We start from the raw sequence: 6,547 nt of genomic DNA, 5'->3' as shown, positions 1-6,547 counted from the left end.
TGTTGGTGGTTCCCTCTTTTCCTCAGTCGCGGCGGTCTCGAGCTGGTGTGCTTTGATCGCTGCGTCGTTCCCGGTATTCCGGAGGTGGGGTGTGCTGGGCACTTCGCTGCTCCCGTTATCCCGGAGCTGGTCTGCGTTGGTCGCTTCTTCGCTCCCAATGTTCCGGAGCTCGAGTGCACTGGGCGCTTCGCTGCTCGCGGGTTCCCGGAGCGGGTCTGTGCTGGTCGCTTCACTGCTCCCGGTCGCCTGTGGCTGTGGGTTGCCGTATTACCTCTTGTTTTGGTGTCGGTGGTGAGAGGCTTTTTCTCACCTTTCCACATCAGACGAGCTGCCGTCACTGTTGTCTGTCGAGGTTGCTAGCCGCCTCTTCCCTGTCGTTTCCGCAGGGGCCCTTGCTCACCTGTTCTCCTTACGCTTGCGGGCCTTTTTCTTGACGGTCTCCCATCCCGCTTCATCGTCTGCTGTCTCCTCGGTCCTGGTCTCGGTGCGCTGGGGAGAGCTTCGCGGCTGGCTGCTGGTGTCTCGCAGCTCGCCATGGCAGGCTTCTCTTCCTCGCCGACTTGTTCCGAGTCCACGGGGGCGTTGGTCGGGGGTAGGGTGTAGCTCTCCTCTGGAGCGTTGTGTTCCTCAGCTTCCTCCTCCTCTGGTGCAATGTTCTTTGCTGCCTGCACATAGCTGAAGTTGCGTTTGGGACAGTTTTTGTAAAGGTGCCCAGCCAGACCACAGAGGTTGCAGCACTTGGTCTCCTTACAGTCCTTTGTCTGGTGGCCTTCGTTCTTGCAGTTTCAGCAGATGACAGTTTTGCAGCTTGCCGCTACATGGCCTGCCTTCCCGCAGGTGCGGCACACGTTGGGTTGGCCAGCGTACACCATGTAGCCCCAACTTCCTCCGATGGCAAAGCTGGAGGCGGGGTGCAGGATGGTTCCGCTGGCGTCCACCTTCATGGTGACCTGGATCTGGTGCTTGCTGGTCCATATCCCGTGCAAGTCTTTCAAGTCGCTGCTGTTTCCTGCCCCATCGACATACCTGGCGAGGAAAGTCAGCACATCAATGACCAGGATGTGGGGGTTGTACATCTGCATTGTGATAGTGCGTCTTCTCTGCGACGGGAGGGTGAACAGTGGCTCCCAAGTCAGCACTGAGCGCAGCGGTTCACTCGCCTCCTTCAAACCCTTCAGGAACTTCAGGCAGAGGGTGACGGTTCTGAAGGTCACATCGAAGTAACCTCTCTTCGGGAGGTCCTGCAAGGCGAAGATGTCGGCGACTTTCATGCCGCATGTTCCAAGCAGGATTTTCTTCACCATCACTCGGATGGTATTTCGGACGCCCTGGTTCGCCGCTCAGTTGGCCGCCATCCGGGTTGCAGATTCCTCCTTTCGATGTGTATTTTGGCCGAAGCCTTCAATCTGTTGTGGTGCCAGTCCGGCACCTTGGCGGGCCTCCAGGCCCGCCCACTGGTCAGTCGACATGCAGATTTTCCTCTTCTCTCCAATTGGCGTTTGGCTCAAGCCAAAAGGCCAGAGCCAGCAAAACTGGAAATACGAGTTTCTGCAATCAGTTAATTTGCATATGAAAGCCCAATCAACAGATACTACACTTGATCTTAGCCAAAAGGCCGAGCAATGCTTGAACAGCAGTGCATGAAAAGAGGCAGCACTCTCTTTCAGGCAAAGCCTCAGGCGATTTCTGTGGCTGCTTGTGACACACCTTCCAAGATTCCAGTGTGTGTTGTCTAATGTCAAACTCTTATCTTTATACTGAAAAAGTCTTTGAACTCTTATTTCTTTGCATAGTATATTTAGACAATTACCATGCAGACGATGTAGAATTGTCCTGAAATCACAGCTAACTGCTTTCTGAATTACTATTCTGAACTGCTAACTGAGTAGCAAATAATACATTCAAATAATTAACATACAGACGATGTGAATTACTGTACACAAACCAGGTGATCTGCATGCATAGATATTATCAATGATACATACAAATAATTAACATACAGATGTCATTAAATCTTAACATCGTTTAGTCATGAATTTCTATTATTCCCACCGTAGCAAGGTACTCAAATATTTAACATCTTTAATTCCAAGGTACTCAAATATTTACATGGCATGAATTACTATTATACTTAACATCGTTTAGTTCCAAGGTACTCAAATAGTTAACATCCAGACAATGACCAGTCACCCATTTCAATGGCCGACAGGCACCACATTGTCTAACAGTCTCTTTCGATCCAAACTTCCAATCTTCCTGTTTTCTTAATCCAAACTTCAGACCGCGTGCTGAAGCAAAGAGTTCAGAAATGTGGGACTGTGCTCCCACATTCCCCCACTTCTCCTCGTCTCTCTGCAGGTCTTATCTGGGTAACATACATTTGCATGGTTGCTCGAGCTTGTTCAACAGCATTGTCCAGTTATAGTCCTTGTTTTCGAACACAACATCCACAGTATGACCAGCACGATCAGCTGAAACAGCACCAGAAAAAGGACAGGGTGTATCATTGTGTTCATCACGCCTGTTGCCATCGGGCTCTATCCGAACAATGACTCCCACCAGCTTACATGTCCAATCTGGTCCAAAGTTGTGCGACCATTCTCGATTTCCACAGCGTGATGGTTAATGTCCACAACGATTGCTTGATTCAAACTCTGTAGCTGTTGAAATTTTGTATTCCATTTCCGCATTTCCTTCTTCAAAATAGCAGCACGCTTAGGGTCAAAGTAGGGTTGCTGCAGACTCAGATGCCATTTTAAAGTCTGTAGGTCTGTGATCACCATATTGATTTTCACTTAAAAGTAAACTTTAAATTTTTGATTGTTTTCGACTGAATTCCACACTGTTTACATTCAGAAATGTAAACTCGTAATCGGTGTCTTCGACCAAGTCTGTTGCTCTCTGCACAGTTTTTAACAATTTCTGCTTTGTGGGAGAAGTGTAACACCATAGAGTAAAGGATGATGGAAATGCTGAATAGTCAGTCGAGAGACCCAGTCCTTCTCTCAGTTCACCCTTTGGAACTGCTGTAATTTTCTCTCTCGACATTTGCAATGCTCCAACTTCTATTTCGCATCCTTTAAGGTCATGTTTATAACTCCCACATTTGAGCTTTTCACTGAACATCTCATCAGTTCTGAGGCAGCCCGTTCCTACAGAAACTTTAAATGCTTCTGGACAAGCTTCTCCCACTGCTTTCATCTCTGTAACAGCTCCTGGTGCATCTGGGGTGATGGGGTACTGTCTCTGAAGAGGGGAATCCCCTTCCTTCAGGACCACCACAACCTTCATTTGTCCGGCAGACCCTGTGTCAATTACCCGCTGCCCTTTCACACATGCCTCAATAAGGGTATGGCCACCCATATCCTCAAGTAAGGGTCCTAAAGAAACGACACGCGACATCCCTATAACAATCCTCCCTCACCTGCGGAATCTACCCCTGACCTCATCAACTGAACCGAGGTATCATTCCTGTCTGTGACTCTCGCTCCTCTTTTCTGATTCTTCAACTTTTCTTTTAACTTTTCTAATTCTTTAGCCAGTCTATCCCTCTCCTCTATCAACTGATGGATCGGGATCCAGGCACCTCCTGCTCCTGCTCCTTTTAAGCGACTCCTCGCGGGATTAATCCACTCAGGCCCTACTGCCTTCCACTACTGTAACCCTTGTCTTACTTCCATGACTGAAATTCCTGCAGCTCTCTGATCCAAGATTTCTACCCTTGCCAACCATTTATCAAAACTATCGTCCCCGCCCCAGGCATCTTCTTCCAGAACTACTGAGGTGGGGGGGGGGGGGGGGTGGGTAGGTGAGTCTAAATGATCTCTCTATGTGTATCATCCCCCATAATGACTGATATCAATCCAATTACTTCCCAAACTTTTACACAACTGGAATATACGTTCCCCCGCTTCCCTGTGTCCTTCCCCTAGTAATAATGCAAGCCGTTTTATTAACTGTGGCCCTGAGTGAGCACCAAAGATTGCAACTATGATTCGACCAAGCAAAGCCCTAGAAGTTGTTTCAAAACCTACTACCTTTCCCCGATGATTCCCTAAAACTCACAGAACCGTGTGAACCCCCTGTTTCTTTGATATGTTGTCTGACTGCCACCATCCCAGAATATTACACCATCATTGGGCAAACTTATCAAGGTCCTGAAGTGGTGCAGGTCCCACTTCACCCAGGATAGCTCTCATGTCTTGTAACTTTACCGCTCCTCGCTCATACCAGGAATCTTCAAAACTGTTCTATATGTAAACCTGTAAATAACCACCAGAGGGCTCATCCCCTGGAGTCCCAAGAGATACCACAATCCCTTGGGAGCACCTGTACATAAGGAGGCCTCACAGGCTGGAGAGGCACTCTGGAGACCTGTAATAAAGGACTATGGTCACACGTTACTTTGAGCTTATAGTATCTGGTCAGATTCTTTATGCAAGACATAACAAAAACCACTTAAGGTAGTGTTCCCTTCATGAGCTCTATAGGGAGTAGAGGAATCATGATCCTGTTCTCACCTTGTCTGCCCAAGTGTGCTTCTCCTACTCTCCGCATTACCGGAAGGTCGTGTGTAATGTTGCGGGGAACCGAAGAGGCATCTAACTGCTCCACCTACGTAACGTTGCCACGCGAACCACACGGGTTCGAGGCTCCGAATCAGAGAAGACAAAGGAGGTGCGGAAGGGAACGGTGGGCATTCTCCCCGTCCCTTAATCCCCTTTTCAATGCTCAGACCTGGGGAATACTCCGAATACCACCTAGCTTTATCAATTGCTGTCTCCGCTGGGCAACCTAATGCCACCATTTGCTGCAGTTTAGATATTCCTTTCTCCAGATCTTAATTACGGTTCTGTTCATCAGCAAGATGCTGATCCAGCGTCAGAACAGTCCTGGCTGTCCCGAGTGCCTGAAATCGCCAGTTCTCTTTTTCTTTCCTCACTGCTGTTAGCTGCTCTCTGAGTTCTGAGACTTCCCTATTTCTAGCCTCAGCCTCTTCTCCTAACTTTTGAACCCCCGGCATTAGACACTGTGACACTAAGGCTTTTCTCTTCTTATCAGTTTTTAACCCAAACACTTTAATCTTTTTTAAGTGGACACTCTCCACTAAAGACTGCTGTGTCTCCCTCCATCCTCCTGTCATTGTTTCCTGCTTTGTCCCATAAGGTCCCCCTTTCGACTCATTCCACTCATTAAGAAATGACTGGACCTCATCTGAAATATCCCCTGATCCTCCCATTGCTAACTGGAGATCCCTTTAAGTCACGACAACTAAGAGAATGCTCACCCCTCGAACTGATGTGTGGGAAACACTTCTTCGAACGACTCAGCCAACAAACTTTTGCAAATCATGTTGGGATCTTCGAACAACTCAGCCAACTTTCTGCTTCACATCGGGGTCTTCGAATAAGCCAACGAACTTTTGAAAATTGCTTTGTTGCTTTAAACGTCGAATTACACACACACTCAATTGTAGTAAAGGCAGGATCGGGTCATTTATTTAAACATTAAAATAAACAAACCAAGCATGAAAGTTACTGAGATACTTCACAAAGGCAGCTTGCTTTGATTTCCGTGGCTGCTTGTGACACACCTTCCAAGATTCCAGTGTGTGTTGTCTAATGTCAAACTCTCATATTTATACTGAAAAAGTCTTTGAACTCTTATTTCTTTGCATAGTACATTTAGACAATTAAAATGCAGACGATATAGAATTGTCCTGAAATCATAGTTGACTGCTTTCTGAATTACTATTCTGAACTGCTAACTGATTTACCAGATCGTTTCCTCGCATAGTAACAAATGGTACATTCAAATAATTTGTTATATATGGAGAAAGAGTCAGACTGAACACTGTGAACTCAAAGTAAAGTGTGACCGTAGTCTTTTATTGCAGGTCACCAGAGTGCCTCTCCAACCTGTGAGGCCTCCTTAAATACCTGTGCTCCCAAGGGATTATGGGATCCCTTGGGACTCCAGGGGATGAGCCCTCTGGTGGCTGTACAGAGTAAATACAAGTCCGCATATATAACAACACTCCCCTCCAAAGTCAATAGTGTAACCATTTACATTGTGAGTCGATCTGGGGCCCTTCTTGCCCTGGTTGATCATTTCGGTGTGAAAGCTGGTATTGTTGAATCATTTGTTGGGCTCTTGCTGGGCTGCTGTGTAGCTGGCCTTGCTGGGCTGCCTGGTGTGTTGGGCCTTGCTGGGCTGCTGTGGATGATGGGTTCTGCTTTGTGGCCAACCGTGTTGCCGGTTGCCACTGGTGAGTATGTTGGGGGATCAAAAAAGGTAGAGTCCAAGATGGGTTGCCCAGGATGGTCCATAAATTTGAATTTAATTTGGTCCAAGTGTTTCCGGTGAATGAGTCCTTTTGAAAGTTTGACCTGAAACACTCTGCTCCCCGCTTTGGCCATGACAGTGCCGGGAAGCCACTTGGGACCTTGTCCATAATTCAATACAAATACAGGATCATTGAGTTCAATCTTGCGTGACACATTTGCGCTATCATGGTATGCACTTTGTTGAAGCCGCCTGCTCTCTA

The 6,547-nt window shown here is 47.4% G+C and overlaps 1 pseudogene; it reads right to left on the bottom strand.

The window, feature by feature from the left end:
* Positions 1 to 1,493: 1,493 nt before the first annotated feature.
* Positions 1,494 to 1,627, bottom strand: LOC139279870 (U2 spliceosomal RNA; annotated as a pseudogene).
* Between the last annotated feature and the right edge of the window lie 4,920 nt (positions 1,628 to 6,547).

Source organism: Pristiophorus japonicus, chromosome 1, assembly GCF_044704955.1.
Source record: "Pristiophorus japonicus isolate sPriJap1 chromosome 1, sPriJap1.hap1, whole genome shotgun sequence".
NCBI classification, from domain to species: domain Eukaryota; kingdom Metazoa; phylum Chordata; class Chondrichthyes; family Pristiophoridae; genus Pristiophorus; species Pristiophorus japonicus.
This window is presented reverse-complemented; position numbering and strand designations above follow the sequence as displayed.